Consider the following 22,237-nt stretch of genomic DNA (forward strand, 5'->3'; position numbering starts at 1 on the left):
AGGGACGAAAATATCGGGCCTATTTTTCGTCGCATGCCTCGTGAATGTAAGAAAAAATACCTTGGATATATTACTACCTGGAATTCCTAGATGAAATCCTTACATTCCTCATCCTCATAATATATTTTTTTCATTTTTCGCTTTATTCCTTTCTTTGTAACATAAATGTTTCACATAGGGAATGCCAGAACAAAACTTATTCTTATGTTTCTTTGTATGTTCTTTTACACATTATTACTACACCGCTAACAGAGTTTTCTCACTCGAAGGTATTGAAAACGATCAAATGCTCTTTTAATATTTCGTTCTCCTTTTCTGTATTTCTCCCTCTGAAACAAGTAATAGTATCTCCATTTAGTGGCGTTTTAGAAATTTTCAAAACTTTTTCGACGTATATCAAATAAAATCTAACGTTGTTGCATTATTTATTGCGGATACGTGTTCATCACGAATGGTTTTGTATTAATAATTTTCATCGACTAAAAAATTTGTAGATTGATTATAGTTGCTTAAGGCATAGACACAACTTTATTAAATGCATTTTTCACTGCTATTCAAATTTTACTTGTTTGGGGGTTTAATTTTTTCTGAAACACACACTTGAAATTTTAACTTCAAATTATAGCAGCTTTATTGACCAACAAGAAGCCATTTGCATAGAATAATATCAATTCCAAAGAGAAGTTAAATGAAGAAGAAATAAACAAAGCCAGACAAAATGGAATAGCAAATCGTCTACAATTTTTTCGGACACTCCCAAAGTTAACAAAATTTTAAAATCCCGACAACACCCATTTGAAATTGTGGTCCCAACTGTTACTTGCTGAGGAGGTTTATTTTCGCACTAAAGCAAATCAAAGCCAAAAATCATTGCCCTGAAAAGCGAAGAAAACAAAACATCCTCCCTGCAAGCTAAAAAAAGGCCAAGCCAATGCTTACCTCACTTTTCCTTCAGTTTTTCTCGCTTTTCCGTTCCTTAATTTTCAACATATAATTTTGTATCCATCCAGTTGAAAAAGGTTAGAGGTGTGAGTGGGAAGTTTTTCTCTAATTTACGATCAATTACGAAACTAGACCTGAGAAGTAAAATTGTAGATAATGAAAGGCTAGAAATGAAATACAATTCAGTACTGTACGACGAAAAAAAAAAACTATGCCTCCAGTAAACATTTTTCAGCACATCCTCCCATGCCAATAAAACGTTGTACTCTGTCTTCTCCAGAACCTCCTTGTGACATGCTGGCACAAGCATGGTCGGAAAGGAACAAGATTCGTCATCCGTTTCAAACGACATCTAAGATTGTAGTATTTGATTTCGACATTTTTAGTTTTGGTGAGAACATGTTTTTTTCCGTTATTCCGATAAGTAGCAGCTGCTCGGTATCATCATCCAACCCTTGGGGGTTTGATCCTTCAGCATGGTGAGCGTCAAAAACGTACCGGACATTACGCAGCTGTACGGGAAAGAACACCAACCTTTCAGGAATTTTCGTCCTACCATAACTTACTAACCGTACTCCTAATCCTAATGGACGACTACATAATCAATTAACAGCGCGCTTTCCTTGCCGCAGATCTACATGCCAACCGGATGGCATTTTGATATGTTGCACCACTTTGGAATTTTGTGTCCGCGGGAGTATTACGGCAAAACCAACTGAGTTTTAGTTAACGGTTTACCTTCCGTTTTTTCGGACCAACCTATCAAGGAACTGAAAAAAACTAAACATTTATTTAAATAGTAAACCTTAGGGAATAAATAGTAACCTTGGCACCGAAACGTTTACCCCAATTTCATTTAACATGGCCAGTTCCATGCTTATCGTTAGGTCGTGGCTAGAAAAATCCAATCCGATGTTTCGTAGGTTGAAAAAATCTTATTGAAAAATATTAGACTCGCAAAATCTAGCGAAAAGAACAGAAAATAAAAAGATATTAAATATCCTTGACCCACGTCACTAGCTATTTTTTTTTTTTAGCATTCGTTTCTTCAAAGACCAGGACAGCAGTCATTAATTATTGATTTAAAAGTTCAGTGTTTCTTTTCCTTCGTTGTGTTTTGGAAAGATAAAGATACCGTACAAATGACATGCCATTGATCACACTAAAAACCGTAAGGCAAATATATCACTTTCCTCGGAGAGAATTATCGGTTCCTATGTTCCCGCCGCGTTGAAGAACAAAACCAAAAGAAACAAACTAAAGGCACGCAAAAGCCACAAACAATTACGCCGAACACGGCGTGAAGTAGAATGTGTAAATATCGTCAAACAAGCGGTTTGCTTTCCCATTTGGCTCAGTTCGTTTCGCTCATGGTAGGACGAAACAGGAAAGATCCCGGAAAAATAAATGAAGTATATCTGACTTATTACTAAAAATTTCATTAGGACAGTTAATGAAAACAAACGAGCAAGTGGAAGGAAAATTGGAAAACAAATTCCGTCGATTTTTAGGAAATTGCGTAGAAAGAAAAGAACATGTAAAAACAATGTGCAAAAAATTTAAATTGTAGGAGTCTAAGTTGGCTGAAAAATAAAATAATCCTCTTGAGCGAAAAAGCGAAAACAAGATCGAATGTTGATGTTTAAACAAAACAAATTTAACTTCCTAGCGACAAAAGTAATAAAAAAGAAGTAGGGAGGGTCATATTTTAAAAAACACCCTGTGGAAACACGCATCATCACGAACAATTTAAATAAAAAATGTTGTCGCTGTTTATTGAGGTCTCTTCTGTGGTAAGGGAAAGTAAACATAAAACAGTCAATAATGTCTGCAATTCGTTTCGTTTCTTCGGCTTTCATTGCTTTTCTACTGGCCAAAATAAAAAATACACAAATCTCACATATACTCCCTTGCGGACCCGTTATGATTTACGTAGTTAATTATAAGCTGCCGGAAACATATAGTCGCCTGGACGGAACGGAAGTGAAGGCTGTGTTTTATGATATTTCGAGGCCGATATTTGACTGCTTAACGGCCCTGTAACTCACCATTTCCCTACTTTGTTACAGCTAATTTGATGTTTGACTCGGTTATAAAGGAATCATTTGAATTGATCCTTTGCCACTAGAAATGAACGTAAAACAAATACATATCGCCTCGGAAAAGCTTCACTCGGACGTGGATCAAAAATTTCAGTGCAAAGTAATTGCCCAATCAATTTGAGATTGATAATTTATCCTCGTTTCTCAAGTGTTTTGTCATGGTTTTCTGTTGATTACGGAGATAATTTACCGATAATTTTCTCTTCTCTCTCTTTGGAGCTGTATTAGTCTTAGTATTATTTCTGGGCACAGATTTGGACTCAAAAGCAGACATTTTTCGTTTTATTCTGCTAGTTTCCGATGAAGTGAAGAAATTTGAAATTTGATGTATTCTCATGTTGCCAGATTTTGAAATTCAATCACTTTTAAGACCATGTACGATCGTGCATATGAAAACATTTCTCAAACCTCCCACCAGACTTGAACGAAATAAAACTTTAACTAAGAAATGCAGTAGAGTCTGGAGTTCTCTCAGTTTCTCTCTTTCACGTATTCATGCTTCTCAAGGAACACCATATTCCAATGGTATTCAAAGTAGAAAAATAATGATATTTTATGTTTTATGTATGAACCAGCTCCACACTAGCTCATACCGACACCAGTGAAGAAATCAATTTTGCTCTCAAGGCAATGATTTATTCAACTAGCTCGAAAGTAAAAGTCAAGTTCCCACTGGAAAGTGTTGAATTGATCGTTCGTCCGTTCAAATCAATAGAGCATCAAAAATATTCTCAAAACGTGTTGGTTACACTTATTTCGATACGTTTTCAATTTAGCTTGGCGAGTGAGAAAACTATTCAAAATCAAACGTTATCGATAAGTGAATGCTCTGGTAGCAAATTTATAAGGATTATACCAAGATCAAAAACCAATTGTGGTGCTATTTGTATGAATAATAGAAACCAACTTTTTTATTTTCAGATTGTGTGAAATTTAAGATGAAATATTTTTGTGATTTGTACTTAACCTGGAAACATCCATGAAGTCACTGAGCGTAGTGGGCTAGACTACGACATAGCGTTTTGAATTAAACTTTAGAAAACTCGGAAAAAAACATATTTTCACGAAACTTTCAGCAATCATGACTTTCGTTTTGTGTCAAAATAATAATGACCCTTCGGGCATGATGATGCCCTTCGGGCATGACAAGTTGAAGAATCGTACGTTCGCTATGTTTTGATGAAGAATTTTTAAAGCATGAAGACGATGAATCATTTTACTGAAATCTGTTACAAAACTCGAATTTGTTATTATTTCATTTATGCACTCAAATTAAGGAAGGGAAGTCAATGTCGGTCTTTTAAATCATTCAAGGAGGAATCTTGAAGGAAAGAAATGGCTTGTGTTGCTACAGAATGATCCCATTCAAACTAAAAGCGTTCTTAGAAGTTCAATGAAGCTGAAATCACGAAAGGAGCAACCCAATTTTGTAACAAATAGACTTCTCATGTACCCATGACTTATTGTGCTTTCAAATACTCCAATTACTCAAAGTCAGGTGAAGAATCATCGTGTCGACATCAAGGCTACCTTAAAAGCTTCTTCATTTTTTCGTTTCCTCCGGAAGTTTGGTTCGATCATTCATTTGGAGTGACAAATAACACTTCACTCGAATTGTTTCTCTTTTCAAATAACATGAGCAGTTTATAACATAGCGTTAATTTTCTCCTGGAAGTAGAAAGAAATAGCATTGATTAGATATTCTATAATTAGCATAATTCTTACGGCTTTGAAAATCGAAACAGACATACGTAGCAGATCAGCTAGTTAGAAATAGTAGGAGGTAATTTTTAATACAATTTGATTGAGTCAAAAACTTCGTCATGAAAATAACGTGGTTCCATTAATCTGTCAGAATTGTTTGCAGTTTTTACATAGGTTTTCCAGCCGATAGAAGCGCCCTGTTGTTGTTCAAAACTGACCCGTTTTGAATACGGAACGAATGAGGTAGAATAAAACTTCGAATAAATTCATTTTCAAACGAGCAGACGTGTTCATCGCTCGAGCAATTCAAACAAGACGACGAACAGTTCCCACAAGCAGAGTGTGAAACAGGAACGCTAGGGAAATGAATGTAGTGTGTAAGATATAAAAAAACCCAAATGGACGACCAATGGCCAGCTTTCCTGCTACAGTCCCTTCTTTTGCTTTTGCCTAGAGATTTTGATTTTGTTTTGCTTCTGCTTTTCCATATTTAATCCTGGATAACTTCCTGTTCGATTTTGTGTGAGCCCAGACGTGAAATATTATTTCCAGATTTATCGTTATCGCAAAATTTTCAATACCAGATATTTTATTGCTGAGCGTAAAAACCAACGATGCTGCAAGCATGCCCAGAGCTTCGGACAACACGTATGTGAGATGCATTGTGCATGGAGAAACCTCTTACATAGACTGCAAAGGATTGCAATGATCAACGAGGGTAAGGAAATATGCATCATGGATTCGAGTCGTATCAAGATCGATATGAAACCATGAATTATTCATCGCGGTCGTATTATTCGCCAAGCAAAGCAAAAATTGTCTTACGTTTACTCCGTTCAACTTTAGTTGCAACTGCTTGTTCCATGAACGAACTCCTACCAAAAGCTGTCTAAACATTTCTTTATAGCCTTAGAACTTGTTTTTGCGTTTTTATGTTTTTGACCGTCTCAATCCCCCGTCTCTCTTTTCATTGCATGGCTTCTGTATAAGTCTTTTCCCAGCGTGCTGCAATTTTGTAACTTCTTTTAATATCTACAGACCGAGTTTTAAATGGCAAAAAGGTTACTCGCTCCATAGGATTGTTAGTAAAGCAACAAATTTCCAGGGTTTCAATTTCGCTATCATCCACAACCTAAAGCATGAACATAACTAAATTGAACCAAGGAAAGCGCGCTACTGTGGCAACTCTACTGGCGTCAGCCGGAAATTGATATTTTTAGTAGTTTTAGTAAATAGTAACAATAAAGTTGTGAAACCTATTAAAAAACGAAATACAAAAATGATTAGTATTTTTCTTTTGTACAGTTATACATATGGTTTGTTATAAAAATAGTTATAACATGTAAAACTGTTTATGTATTCCCTGTTCTCATAAATTCATGTATTTTTTTTTCGGTTCCTCCATTAGCGCCCGTAACGTGGAAAGGGACACCGTTTTTGCAACCTCCGTTCACTTCCTCTTGCCAAGAACATCTCTAACTGTTCCAACACTTCGTCTAAAATGAAGTTTTGTGATTGCACAGAGTTTTTCGATGGGGCGAAACTCTGAGAAATTTGGTTTTGGTACCAAGTGGATCTTATTGGCCCAGTACCACTCCAAGACAACCTTGGAATAATGGCAGGTCGAAAAATCAGCAAAAAAAAGGATGTGAATTTATAGGAACAGGGAACTCGTAAAAAGTAAAAACCTATTTTTAAAACAAACCCTATGTATAACTTTCCAAAAGAAAAATACTTTTAATTTTTCTTTGCTTTTATTATGGATTCCAGGCCTTGTCAATCTGTCCACCGACGCTCCAGTGATTTGTGCGGAGCCATTTTTGGTCGTTCAATTTCCATTGTACGGCATTTCGCGAGAAAAAATAGTACAGGTCTGAAACTTTCACAACTTCATTGTTACTATTTACTTAAACTACTAAAAAATATTAGTTTCTGGCTGACGCCACTAGAGGCGCCACAGTAGCGCGCTTTCCTTGGTTCAATTTAGTTATGGTCATGCTTTAATAGGTGAAACCGATACCGCTACATCAATATCCATCTTTCTCGATATATTTCAAGCAAGGTATTTGCAAATAGAGTATCGTTAATACTATTTTAGTTTTAATTACTCACATAACTTAGCTCCGATAATAACTGCTGTAATTTATCAACTCATTGCGGCAACAGCTTTTTACCAGAATTAATCGAATTCTGAGAACCGAGTACATATTTTTTTTGCGTACATAATCAACTGTGGGAGCGAATGTGTGTTTCAACGCTTTTCATTTAATTCCATCAGGTAATTGCTGTTAGTTGCTTTTATTTTTCTCTTTGGTATAAAATCCAACATAAGATCCTAGGTGATACATCAACCACGTCGAAATAAAGATCGTATATGTAATACGCGTCACCGCTGCTAACGAACATTAGTTACATTTTGCAGCTATGGACGCACCTTTACGCAACACCTGGAAGTTTAAATATAAAAAGCAACCCGTCTTAATCTTTAAATGCAAAATGTAAATGCAGCCGAACAGTTTCCTGTTCATCAAAGCTTTTAATAAGGCTGTTTTGCGTGTATTATGGAACAACATACAACCGAAAAATCGATCCAATAAAATTGATGCATTCCGAACGTTAGACGAAGAACGATACAATTAATTAATGCAATAACAAATCCATCTACATAAAAGACAGAACCAATTATACGATGTTGGCGGCACAAGGAGGACAAATGCATTCACATGCAGTGTTTCCATTTCCAAACCAGGTACCATATTGTTATCACCCACTGGCTCACACAAAGCGGCTCTACTCGTTCACCTTATGATGTGTTCTTGCAATCGACCTCAAACATTCGACGCTTAGGTAAATATTTACATTTTTATTGCTTGTTTGTGAAATGTTGCATTGCGAGGTGGATGTTTGAGTTGATGTACCAACATTTGATTTCATGAGTGATGGAGCGGATCAAATCAAGAAAGTTCAAACACGCATTGCAAAGCAAACATTTCACTGAAGTTTCATTACATCGTGAGTGATTTCAGATGTTTGTCAATGCAGGAAATCCGAATCGAACATTTGTACCAAAAGCAAACTTTGTTTTCAGATTTAAGTTCTGATTGAAAAAGAATATTGAACCTACTTTCATCGATAGACATATCTGATTCATTAAACTCCGTCTTCAATACTTCGGTCAGAAAAGACAAAATTATTCTTCTATAAGACGTTTCTGCCAAATAAGAATAAATTAAAATGCTGGTAGCGTTCCATCATATTTATTTTACTAAGTTGAACATCTCTTTCTTTTTAACGAAGAACTTCGCTTCTATGCAAATGATGTCCTTCATGTCCTAATATGATTTTGACATAAGAAAGCAATTGTTAAAAATAGTTCCATTGGAAACATTGACCCCGACATGGAGTTTTCAGTAGAAGACTCTATTGGTAAATTATTCTAATACAGCATCAACCTTCATTTCTATCTGCAGTCGTTTAATGATCACTTATTAAATTCAACCAAAATAACAAATCCCACTGGATTCCAAATCCTCCGTCGATCGCTCCAAGTTGCTTATCTAAAGCCGATACGGCATTCATCTTAAAAATTTGTATCCTTTTCGCCGGAGGTAAAATAAAAGATGGTCTACGGCTTGTGTGTGCTCATTAATCATTCTACTATTCCAAATTATCATTCCCTCCAGACGAACCGAAGGAGACCGATTGATAACTCACCTTTATCATCTGCCCTTCGGCCCTCGAGGGTCAACATGTCAAACAAGCAAACAACCGCAACCTTTCTCGGACCTTTCTGCTCACTAGAGTAGAAAAAGAATAAGCACAAAAATTAAAGGTCCCGTTACAAACATTGCACGCCCTTAGCAAAGGGTCGTATCGCTTTAAGCAGAACCAGAACTCTGCGGCCTACGCAGAGCTAGTGGATCAAGGTTGTGCTTAGCAGTTTTAGGTCGGGCGAAGAAAAGTTAAGCTATTTTGACATGTTTCAACCTTCTGGTGTAGCGAAACCTCTGGCGCAGACCTTTGCCTCTCAAGGGGATTTGCAACCGAAGCCGTTACGCAAATAAATCGCAAATATTTTCCAATCCATAATAACGAATAAAGAAAAACTTTTGCCCCGGTCGGGCTGTCAATTTCGTCCAAAAAGATTGGTTCATGAGATGGAAAAGGTGTTTGGACTTTTCGAGGCGTTTTCGTAGCTCTTAGTAGAAAAAATCATGGAGAACAATGTTAACATGATGGAGCGAATCGGTCTTGAAAATGATGAAAGGAGGTAGTGAAAAATAAAATATAATCGATTCTGTAAGGCGGTTGAACGAAAAGAAAAATCAATTGCAAATCAACCTTTGTCAGAGGGAAATTTATTGCTCCGTTATGCGACCCAGAGCAGGATTCCGATTTTGGTTAGGACTTGAGCACTTGAGAAAGCGAATGTTAAATTGATCTTATCCTTCTTGGTTACTTAGACAACGGATGAACCGCAATCCTTCGTCAACATGGAAGGGAAAACCTTATGCAGGGTTAGAGAAGGGAAAATGGCAACCCTTCCGAGGGGTATCACTCCTTCCGGAATCACCGCCACAAAAACAACAAAGAATGGTTGAATCGTTTACATTTGAAGTCAACACTAAGGGACAAACAGTATCATGTTTGCCTAAAGCATTCTGTCCTATTTTGTCCGATCCATTGGACGATAATTAATTTGGAAGCTAGCATACTTTCTCCGCACGGTTCACACTGAGGAAACATGTGCTGGAAGAAAGGATATATCCTTGTGAGATTTAAGAATCTCACCCTGCGGCTTTTACTCCACCTTTTGCGTAGCTTCATGTGTCCCCACCGTCCATTCATCATACCGTTCCCACTGGTCTCAAACGCAAAGGTGATGAATGGAGCATATTTTGTTGACATGATGGATTGATGGGATTCTTTGCTCCCCTCCATATTGCCGGTACTATCATCCGTTCAAGTTATTCCTTGGGAGGAAACTAGCGATACATCGTAGAAGTTATGACAAAAAAGCTTCTACAGGGATGGCTTCCCAACGGGAGCCTTCTGATCCTTTTCAATGTGATCTATGGTAATGAATTGTCAACAGGAGAAGTCTAGACTTAAATGGGCAACGTGACATATATCTACAGTTCATTAATCGGATAAGAAAGCTCTTCTAATGACATTTTCACCTCAACGAAACCTGTGCTAATAGAAAAGCTTTTTTGTAAATAATTAGTACATTCGAATTTGTCACATTTAATTAATATAGTATTTTGTATTTCTTCGAGATTACATCGGCGTACGAAAAACAAATAAAAAAACATTTCTCATTAATTTTTTTAACAACTAACGGTGTAGCAACTATTTTTGTAATTACTTTTTGAATACATTTTGATAAGACAAAGGTTTAAAACATTTTTCTTCCGCTACTCAGGTTGTACAATTTACTTCCTTAATCCGACATCCTCCCAGTGAGGCCATTTAAAAAACTATCAAAAAATCGTTCAACAAGTATTTGATGAAGTCGTTTTGCAATATAACAACACGCGAAATAAACACCCCTTGGAGCACCTCTTGGAGGACATGGAATATTTCGCTTCAGCTCGTTTCACTTATTTAGTACACAACCATTAAACTGTTTATGGGCTCATGTATAGCTAGTAAAAAAGGGAGTTCTTCACGCGGTATCACTATGACAGTAGTTTCTTTTCCTTTAAGATTCTGATGTTTCAAAAATAAAGTGAATTCTGATGTCAGTTAACTTCACGTTGTGCCATGGATGGTTGTACTGTAAATGTGCAGATTTTACTGTCGCAGTTGCGCTTCAATGAAAATAAACGGCTCATCATTGCCACGACTCGCACCAATGCTCATACATGGTTGTCCACATGAACGAGCCACAAATATGAACACGAAAAGATTTCGGGTGTGTCGAATGAAGCCAGTATAGCGTGGAATCTGTCTAAATTTGTAAAACATCGAAAACATCGGCACGTAGAAACCATTCCTGTGAATGTTCCTGTTCGTGGTTATATAAAAATTTGTAAAAGTTTAAAATTTTAACATTTTTTTGCAAATAATCCCATACTGTTAGTTTTCCGCTATTAAAAAATATGAATGAAACATATTCGTCCTTCTCCCTCACGCTTCGTACACAAAAACACCTTACAATTTAGTCCATGAATAATTTATTTAGCCATAGTTCTAAATACCTCATTGATCTATCGTGGATCATTGGATCTACCGGACGAATCAATTTTATACCAATTTAATCGTTTACGGAAACGAATTTCGTACAAATTTTTCGTTTCGAATGAAACACTTCGCACAAAATCAAAATTCGGCCGCAGACCCGATTCATACCTCTCAACTATTGATTTCCTCACAAATAAAGCACCATTGTCACCCGTTGTTGAATGCAAGCCAGTCCCAGCATAAGCGTGCCAAAATGCAAGTGAAAATTTTTCCTTCTGGGAAATTGCTGCAAATAACCGAAAATCAGTTCACATTCATTCACGTTTGGTTAGAACTTGCATTCGATGTATTGAATGGACGATGATGGTGGGAGAAAAGCAAACTCGAAAACCAAATTTTACACAATTGGACTCCCAACGGTAAACTTTCAACCAACATGCAAAAACGGCTGCAAACATAAAATCACGCGGAAGTTTTGCACAATGTTTCCTTTCGCTACCTCCAGATCAGCAGTTTCTCATGCTGGTTCCTTGCTAAAATGACCGCTAACAGAGGGAATTCTTTTTTATGCATTCGGCCATTTCAATGTGCTGGGTTTTTTCTTGTTTTCCCCACTCATCGTATCGCAAACAATAGCACAAAAGCCACTGCTGATGACAAAAGTTGCTTTGTGCTACAACTTCTTCGGTTCGTGATCTTGAATGCAATTCGATGTACATTTTGTTTTTTGGCCGACGCTGGATAGTCTTGGACCGCTAGGCTCCCTGATTGTAGACAAAATAGGTGCCACAACCGAGACAGGAGTTGTTCCATCCATTACTTAACTCAGCTGAAAAATAAAAAATGCGCTAAGAGGTAGGTACAACACGAAGAAAACGTAAGGCAAATGTGGATGGTATCAGACTCATAATGACACGTTGATTGACATTTTTCTTGAAGACAATTTTTCCTTATTGTTACTGTGTGTTAGTACGAAGGCAACGCGTTTGGCTCGTGGTCATTTTCCGACCATAAAAGTGGTTTTTACCATTGTATGAATCGAAAATTATCCTGGGAGTCGAAAGAACATGTAAAATGAACCTTGAAAAAAAACCAAAAGAAAAATGTAATTTTATTTCTCAATTGAACTAAAATTTGGAAATCAGAATTAGTTTGTAAGTATAATTCTATCCGATGGCCGATCTGACACATACAAATCCAAAGTATAAAAAATAACTTATCGAACAATTTAAAGGGTAGTCTGAAGATGGATAACCCATTTCATTAAAATACCTAGCAAATGATTTGTTCATTTGGACCATTTCAAAGTAGTTCTACCTCTATCCGTTATTCGTCGCTCGCCTTACAATTCAATACCACTTAGGCACCGTTGACAAGAAATTTTCCGCTTTCCTTCAAGCTCGATGGAAAAGTTTTGTTTTTCCAAAGTCTATGAAATGTTTTTCCGTAATTCTTTTTACACTGCCATGTCATGGTCGTGCGACACCGACCATTCTTCTGTCCTGGCTAAAGTAATATCCTACAAAACCGCCCTGGCAAGAAAACTACCCCGGTGGAAAAAGAATTGAAAGACATTCCTTGCTTTAAATGAAGTTCTCTTATGCTGGAGCACCGTGTCGAAGAATGACTTCTTTCCACCTGGCTCCATCCGCGCTTTGTGAACAACCGTGAAGTGGTTAGAAAAGTTGAACAAAGGTGCACCCGGTACGGTTGTCGGCTTAGATGTACCTTTGTGTGTACAAGTAATGGAAGGATGTAGAACTACAGCAAAAATCTTCACCAAGTGAAGTGATTTTAGTAAGTGACTTGCAGGATTTCCGGTGCATCGACCGAATTGATGCATACCGGATCGGTCTTACGGTATGACGTGCAAGGAACGTGTACAAGATGCTGTCATTCGCTCCTGTGTGGTAAGAAGATTCCCCTGACTAGTCTTCCTCATCCGCCCAACTTTTGCAATCCGTATCCAAGAGTGGATTCGAGTGTGACTGAAGGACATGCTCTTCGTATTGGCCCGAAGGTACTACGAACAGATGGAGCAAATCAATCCACAATCAATGATGTGCTCCTCTAAGTTCGGAATCGAAATAGTTTACCGTACACGAATGTTGGTGCTAATAAACTTGCTTGGAAGGGTAGATCTCTTTTCAAGCTTTTCGTTGCTAAAACTGGCTTGGGATGAATTGAATGAATTTCTTCCAAAAAGGCAGGGATATTTTGTGCAGGGATGTTCAACTGGTTCCGTTGTATTGTTTTTTTCAGCCCAAAATAAATTTAGAAGGTATTAAAAAATCGGGCATTATTTAAAGTTGTTTTCATTTTCATTTATTTATATCAAACTTGATTTAATATGCAAATTTTTACAGTATTTCGTGAAAACTTTGGAAACCCTGCTCTAATGCATATTCAATATTTTCGTTTAAGTCTTCCCTAGACTAACAGTCTTCTAACCATCCAATCATCCTCATGGCGAGAATCAATCCTAGTCTGTTTAAGAGATGCTGGTAGATTTTTTCTGCTAAAACGTTTTCTCTTCCATTGCCAATATCAACATGTGAGTATTCAATATTCGAAAATAGCGAAATCTATCAGGATTGCTTTGTGGCAGTTTGAGAAAATGCACCTACACTTCCCAAATTTCCATCTGATTGTTTTTTTTATGCTTCATCTCATTCGAGAACTGCTTACAATTGTGATAATACGTACACCGTCACTTAAACATACTTGGAAGGATGTGAATAATTCGTAGCTGCCAGCAGGACAAACCTACAGAAACAGGGATCTTCTCGTAAAATTGTCCAACTACATGGACCAAATGGTGGTGGCATTTTTCAGCGTAGAGAGAGGGAAGGTACCAATCATCCAATTTTGAATATAGAAACATCCAACCGTTGCAAAGCGTTGTGTCTCATTTCGGGTGAATTCTGCCCCTCTGATCGAAAAGTACTGGGCGCCTCCATTGTTTTGCGGAAAGAGCCTGGCACCACCAGATGAGGGAGATACACATTTAGGAATCTGGACAAAATTGTTCCACTTGATCGCAATAATGTGAAAATTATTTAATGAAAATTTAAATTGAAAAAATGCAATAAATTACAAGAAATCGGCGTGAAATGTGAAAACTAGAACACCAACCGAATCATTAAAATTCGATAAAAATTATCTTTTGTTTATCACCAAGCTTTTCATAACAAAATATGTTTCATTTGTGTTTTTAGAGACGAATATTTTTGAGTGTGGCTTTTCCTAACAAAATATATTTCATTTGTATTGAGAGAAACTTAAACTTTTCAGTATAGATTTTTTTACTGGAAATCTAATGTAAGGAGAAACTGAAGGGTTTTAAAACAAGATATTAAAACATATTTAAAATTGTGTTTGTCAGTTTGTTTACACATGTGTAGTTAAAATAACAGTATGTACTTTATTTACCATTACAACTTTAAAACCAAAACAAAAATGTTTTTGTTTCAAGCATGTTGCCCATATCATTACAAGTGGACAGCAAATTAGCATAATTTTAAATCCACTCGCTAGAGGCTTACTAACTACAACGACAACATCCACTGATTGGTTGTATCCAGGATAGAGCAACTTTAAAACCGGCCAGCAAAACCCGTGGACAAGTAAATTAGATTCTCCCTCGGCTTCCAACAACATTAACATAATAAAGCAACCGTACACGTGCCCGCTGTTTATTGCACGCAACAGCGAACTTCAACACGTGCCCCTATACGATAGGTATTGTACCTTTAATGAAACCAGTGGATGAGAAGCACCTCAACGGACCAACATTTATTATTTAACCGCCGCTTAAATGGGTGAAGAAATTAAATATCACTCTTAACCCTTAATTTAATCCCAGTCCCCATGACACGTTGTGTTATTTCTCTTCGTGATCGAATAGTAGAACCATGCTCCATGGTTGGGATTGAAAACTTTTCCCCCCAGAATGAATGCCTGTCGTTCGAAATCCAATTGTCTTACATTCGCATCAACACCCCGAACACCTGAAGTGTTGATGGATGCAGCATTAAAGTTCTATGATACGACATTTCCGGTCAATAGCGTGCAGCCCTTTTGAGCTTACATGTCACACTTCACCTGTTTTTCTCTACAGCGTCCTGTGAGTGCTACAAGATGACGAGCGGTAACGTAGACAATATTTTCGCTCTTCTCAACTTGACCCAATTTACGAGGCCATGGCATTACATTACGAGAAGATCAAAAAGGTAAGGAATTTGCATAACAAGTGCTACTAGATTGTTGCTCAACCTTTTATTTGATTTCTCCATCCTAGGGAATGGTGAATCGCTCTCGATACGTAAACTTTCTTTCTCTTACCATCGGCCTACCAGCGCGAGCTACGCCGGAAGCAGCAAATAATTTAAAGACAGATGACACCGTCGTACTGAACAACGTTTGAAACGTCAACGACAGCCCACCAGTCTTTGAGAAATCGTCATGTCACACACAAATCACTGAACAGGTCGACAGCCTTTGGTCTGAGGCTAAATGGAAGGTTTAGGGCAGCCAATGGGAGGACGAGCCTCAGGGACATGTAAGATCCTAGTTTTCTCTTAGGTTCTTATACTTCTTAGCTTATTGATGGACCATTGAGTATGTCTCAATGATGGTTGGGATTTCCAGTCGAACCATTGGTTTTCAGTAACTTTAAACCGATCGTTCTGTACTAATGATGATTTCGTCAACGCTTTGAAGCGTTCTGTTAGAATGATAGCACCATTATTGTGCAAAGGTTCATGTACATATCTTTTTCAAAGTTGAAGGCATTAAACTGTTGCCCAGATAAAATAATTTTATCCCACAGGAGCTGATTGGACCAAATGCCTTTCTTCCTACGTGCCTTTTGAATGTCCGTTTTTATCTGATGAGGTCTCACTGGGAATAGTTTTATTCAGCACAATTTTCAGCTTGGTCAATCGTTAAATAAATAGTACATTACATTAAAAAATATATTGATTACAATAGACTGATCGACTGATTATGAGTGAAAAACGTACTAAAAGTTTATCCATGCTGTACTCAACATGTATATCCGAAAATACTACAGCTGTCGTGTTATAACCCTTTAACAGAATAGACTTAAACGGTAGCAGTAAGTGGTGCTCAAATAAGTATTCGGTTTAAAGATGACTGATGGAGAAGGTTTGGTCTATCAAACAAAAGTGTCCAGCTTGCGCGCTTTGTTAATCGCTCCTGTAAATAAAAAAAATGTTATGTATTTATTTTTCCAATTTCTGTGTTAATTGTTAGGCATTTTTTAAATTTTTATTTTTTTCATGCCTTTATCTCTGAAGGCAGAAATTGATGCATACTACTAATGATAAGCACCAAGGCATTGTAAACACGTGAACCTGTGCCACATCTGGAATCCGGATCCCCATGTCATCGTTTGCCCGAGGGAAAGACCAGGAAAGCTATGCTTGCCGGAAGTTCTGATGAAATTCCGTCCACCGCCCTTATATTTGACACTTTTAAAAGCAAAAGCTTTGAAGAATCACCTGGAGGATCTTCTTCTTCTTCTTTTTCTTGACGTAACGAACTTATTAAAGGCTTACGAGACTGTTTATCCTATGTTCACGTGGATAGTCAGTCTTCTCGGCAGGGTCTCCTCGGGCAGGGTCCGGTCTCGGTTGGGATTCGAACCCACGCCGTCGAGGTGATGAACCCCGGCGCTCATGGGCCGATTGTTCTAAATGGCGCAACTGCTCAGCTGTCGCGGACCTGGTGGATAACAATTCTAATAAATATAATTTATATATATGCATAAGAATAACACACATTAAAAATAATGGCTCGACTTGGAACATCCCAGGAGAGATGAGGAAGTGGGATGGCAAATGGAATGTGAAAGTGTAAAACTGTACATGCTTCGGATGAAGCACGAATGGTCGCTCTCGATGGAGCAATGGGGTTACAAAACCCGATGTAAAGGACAGAGAAACGAAGGGAACGCCGTATATGAGGATACCCCAGAGGCCCGGCGAAGAAGCATAAGGAAATGGATGGGGAGCAGCAAAAATAAAAAGTAAAAAACACATCAGCCAAGTCAACCGAAAATTCCCAAATCACTGAGGCATAATAACAATTCTCGGGTTCCGCAAGTCCCACAAAATGTGTTCCGTTTCGGACCTTCGGAAACCACAACAAAAGAAGAAAAATATTCAACAGGACAACAAGATTTAAATATCCTCCACGCTTTTCTTTCCCCTAGGGGGAATGAAACCAATGAATCTCGTGAAACTTTGCTTAAAAGTGCGACGGGAACAGTTCTATAAAGTGATGGTCTTTTGGTTCACAGGAATGCAAAGGGGGCCGAAAACTCTGATTGGGCAAAAGAACTTTAAACTGTTACTATTTACTCGAGCATTGTCTTGTAGCATTGAAAGCATTAAACGAAGCTCACTTTCTCCCTACACGTTTATGAAACTTTGCTTCACTGGTCTCACTAGGGCAAAGGGGGTGAAAGTTTGAATAAAATAAATGACAATTATCCATCAAACAAGGTCCAAGTATGGTTAAATAAAAGTTTCTTCTGCATGACAGTGATCTATGAATACGGATGAGAAAGGAGGTATCCATATTCTGACAGTGAATTCGACGAATTTCTCTATGCAGTTTATTGATCATACATTTTAATTGAAAAGGTTTTCAAACTAAAATGCATGTTTGATGTTAATCTATGACATTTAATTTAAACGCAATTATATTCGTTGAATTATTTTCCTTTGTTGAATTTCCCTGGAATAAATAAAGTTTTTCCGCAAATAGGTCAATACTTTAAAATAAACTCAATATATAGGGACAAAATCATGCTCCAGCGATGTGACGATTCACTGATGCGCACCATTTGTGTTACTCAATCTGTTGACATTATCATCGGATGCGATTGATAGTAACGGGTTTTCACAATTCACTGAAATTGACATTCATCGCAAAATGCAATTTGCACATCCCCTCAGTAATTGGGAAGTTTGTTTCGTTACAAGTGTGCACCTTTGAATGAGACCGGATGTTAATCGGTCCGTGCTCATCAATATTCGTTCAATTTATGTAATTATCGCGGTCATGAGCCCCGAAGGTGTTTGTTATTATTATTCAACTAAACGAAATAAATACCTCGACCAACCTATGTGTTCAAATTAAAGGTCTGCAAATTGGAGGTTTCCTGGTTGTCAAATAGCGTTACCTAATCTCCTTGTTTCATTTTGAACCACCCAATTTCAACACTAGCGACCAATATCCCACGTCAAACATTTCTACCCTCAATTTGCATCCTGTTGTTGTGGCATGCCAGTTCTCTTTATTTGGCCGTTTAATTAAAGTTCATCTCATGATGTGATGATCTGGTGAACTCACATGCAAAATGACAGATTGGTAAGTGGAGTGAATTTTTAAACAATAGTTCCCCACTTCTGCGAAGTGAAAGCACACACATTAGTGAATCTTAATTTTTCCCCATTACATCTACAGTATTGGAAAAATCAAAATTGTTTTTGTTTTCTCGTGCCTTAAGCTTTTTAAGAGCCGGAATGGAATATTGGAAAAAACTTTTTCATTATATTCGTTTGAAAATTTTCGTAGAACTAGCTTCAAACTTTACCACCAATCGACTTGACTATGTATGTGTGTGAACTTGTGGTAGATGGGAAAGCAAGACGACATCTCTTGCTCATTGGCAACAACAGATGAAAACTAATGGAATGAAATAAATCTCCCTATCTACCCTGGGTCAGCCCTTGAACAGAGCGAACCTTCTCTCAGTACGTAAAACCCTTAGCTACCCATTATAGGATTGTGAGTGTGCGTATGTGTTTTGATAGTATTGAATTTCACTGCCAGTTTTTAAATTCTGTTTTCTGATGAAATGCTTTCTGCCTGACCAACTAAAAAAGCTTCATCCTGGCCGGCGGTGCGATGGGATAATTGTTTTAAGCTAGTTGTATGAACTCATTTCGCCAAATGGATTTTTTTGTCACAAGTAAAGAGTACAGTACCGTTCATACCTCCGGTTAGCTATGCAAATCAAAGTAAGAAGGAAATTATGAGAAGCTAGCTGGAAGTATACAAACCACAATAAATCACAGTTAAGTTCAGATAAAGGCTGGGTACGGTGGAGTTTGATTGAACATCACATTTCACTCAATTTCAAATTTCAACAAGTCTTGGTGAGCTTTGAAGTTTAAGCAAACTTCTTGAGTTACAAACAAATTGCTCATTTTTTGCTCCAAGCCACGGAACGCAATCTTATCTCTGTTTAATTTCATTTAAGCTTCATCAACTGTCTCCCTGGAGCTTACCGCTAGCGAAACATCCTTTGTGGACACAAGCCCAAAATCGATCTTAACAGGCAGAATAATTTATTCCAACTTTAAGCAATTCTTCGCATTGGAAGAACTTTTAAGCCCAATCGGCCAGTCCGGCTGTGATGTGTATTTGGGCTACAACACTTTTTGATTTTTTTTCAAAAGCTGTTTTCGGGCGTTAGCGTTTGATGGCTGGTAAAAAAAGACCACCCTGTTATCAAACAAGGATCCCGTGGGGAAGATTATCTGGGCAAAACTTTTAACGTGGCATTTCTGATGGCTCGCCCAACACTAAGCAATGGTCATTGGAGGCTTCACCGGTTTGTCACTGTTGATATCGGTGTGGTTTACTGGAGCTGGGGCAGTGTGGTCACCGCAAACGATTTTTCCTATGAACTTTTATCTTCCATCAAAGGAAAGGAACCGCTACCGTCGCGTTTGCCTCTTTACGTCTCTACGAGGTGTTGATGACCTCGAATCAACTGTCAGGAAAACTTAAGGACAAGCCGGAGTCGAGGGAGTATCCTAAAAATCTTAACGCCGTCTTCCACTAGCTTACCACAGACGTTCACGGGTTTGGAAAACGGAGCCACAGACAGACCGGTCACACAATTTCCGGTTCTTTCATTTACAGATATGGCTAATGAAAGAAGCATTCGGTGCCCGGAATACAAACCGTTCGTTCAACGGAGGCTGACTAGTACGAAAGTATCTCGCCCAGATCTTCAGCTTCTTTCGCTACACCCGAAGGAAATGGGAGGCTTCGAAAGAGTCAGCTTCGATGACCAATTTAGTAAAATTGGTACCACTGAACCCAGCTTGAGCAGAATCAGGTTTTGCTTGTGGTTTACCGAGCGAATGGAAGAGGAAAAAACAAGAAGGGTAGCGCGATTTGATACGTTTTTATTTCACTAGCCATTTTTTCGGTTTGTGCTTTCCGACGTCCGTTGACCATTTGCGGGAGGAACCAAACCGATATTTGGACGTTCTGAGACCTTCAAACTAGCAGGAAAAAGAGACTCACAAACCTTCCAATCACTCTCTGACATCCTGAAGTTCTAATGCGAAAAAGATAGTTAAGATAACTCGTACCTGCGCGATAACGATTATTGTCGCTCGAACAGGAAATGCCACTTTCCGCAGCGCATCAGTCGGTGCCTTGATGAACATAGGAATCAAAATGAAGTGTCGTATTACCTATTATTATAGCAACCGGCACATGGTCGCTGTCGAGCCAGTTCAGTCTAATGGCAATGAATCGTTAACGAAAATAAATATCCAGGTGCTTATCACGCAACCTTTGCCAACTCGACAAACGCACGAACCATGTTGACTGATATGGAAAGCTGATTAGATTTTCCATCATCATTTCCTTGCTTCCTGTGAACGTTTCTTGGAACGTTTTGTAAAATCTCAACACCGGCCGGCCCATAAAACCCGGCAAGCGGTTACTCTCGAGGTAAATGGTCTCAAATGAGCTGTAATGTCCTCGGAATAGATTTAAACTTATGTCAATCAACTCTATTGGAGATTTTTTTTATTAATATTTTGAAGAATATTCTCTGCATTTGTTTTTCTTCTTACGGCTATGATGGTACGTTTTGCTTGAAAAAATGTAGATAAAATCGAGGCATTCTGTCAAGGTTGGTTTGACGACCACATTTATTCCATTACGCAATGAATTATATTCTGCTGTCCGTTTTTCTTTAACTAAACTTATCTATCAGCTAGGAACGCTTCGTTAGTTGCATATAATAAGGAAGTGAATGATATTTGTTTGCGAAAACAAGCTCCAACATGCTTGCGCACTCTTGTTGCTGTCATTCGATGAAAAGCTGTGCACCGGAAGTAAGCAAAACACAAATACAATATTAAACGAAGAAGTGTTTTGTGCAAAACACACTAAGCTCTTATGTTGTTGGAAACAAAGGAAATTTTCTGTCCAGGAAAGGAACACTTGTCCAAGGTCCTAGCGTAAAGTATCCGAATGGAATACATTTCGTACATCGTACCTATTTTGTTTCCGCGTGCATCGGATGGTATGTATACTTCCATGAAGTTTATCTGTTGCAGCTGCGCTTGCCGTAGTATTAAAAAAACCTGCATCGCGAATGCTTACAACTCCTTGGTTGGAATACAGTAACAGCATTGTTTACCCGTCTGTAAGCGAAAGATAAAAGTATACGATACCGTTGCAGTAACGCAAGTGGCAAAAGCTGTTCAGAAAATAAACACGCGCACAAAAACACAACACAAATCCAGAGAAAAATAGCTTCAGACATCTTGGGACAAAGGAATCGCCGGGATTCCGCTTCATTTCAGAGGAAATTTCAATGAAAAAAACATTTCATAAACAACAAACGAGAGTTGCCTAACTGAACCAAAGTTTTCTTCGCACGACAAACTCAGCAGGGTTATCATACAACAACTGTAACAAACATGGCTGGCATGCCAGAGATTTGCAGTTACAACTGCCATCAGAGCCACCGCATGCATAGAATAAACAATTCGAACATACACCACTATAATGAGCAACAATCAGATTGTTCACATTTTGGTATGCTTTCGTACATGGCGGCATTTGAATGAGTAGCTTGAAAGTAAATATGCTACCCATTCAGAATCTGTTCTTCAATTCAATGTTTTCCTACGAGATTTAATATGTTGAAAATGAGGTTGTCATTCTACTTTCTGCTGAAAAGCATTTTGAGCAAGATTATTAATACAAGAAGATTTTATAAACCTTCATAAATGCATTGCATGGTTGCATGGTTTAATTTCATTAAACATGGAAAAAATTATTTCTAATTAATGTTACAGAGTAACGGAAGTAGACGTTTCATCATTACACATACTAACATGAGGTACATAAACCGGTGGAACAGGATGAGTTCGATGTTTCCAAGAGAAAAGGGATATTACACACGACCGCACAATGCCTTCTTTAATTTACCTTTGATCGAACTTTCCCCT

General features: G+C 38.0%; 1 long non-coding RNA gene across 1 annotated transcript in view; it reads left to right on the forward strand.

The window, feature by feature from the left end:
* The window catches only part of LOC131266293 (uncharacterized), a 58,919-nt gene extending 43,625 nt beyond the window's left edge, over positions 1 to 15,294 (forward strand). The window contains exons 2-3 of the long non-coding RNA XR_009178366.1: positions 15,055 to 15,166; positions 15,235 to 15,294. This is a non-coding gene — a long non-coding RNA (uncharacterized LOC131266293). The remainder of the gene's footprint in view (positions 1 to 15,054; positions 15,167 to 15,234) is intronic.
* Positions 15,295 to 22,237: the final 6,943 nt, after the last annotated feature.

Source organism: Anopheles coustani, chromosome 2 (assembly GCF_943734705.1).
Source record: "Anopheles coustani chromosome 2, idAnoCousDA_361_x.2, whole genome shotgun sequence".
NCBI classification, from domain to species: domain Eukaryota; kingdom Metazoa; phylum Arthropoda; class Insecta; order Diptera; family Culicidae; genus Anopheles; species Anopheles coustani.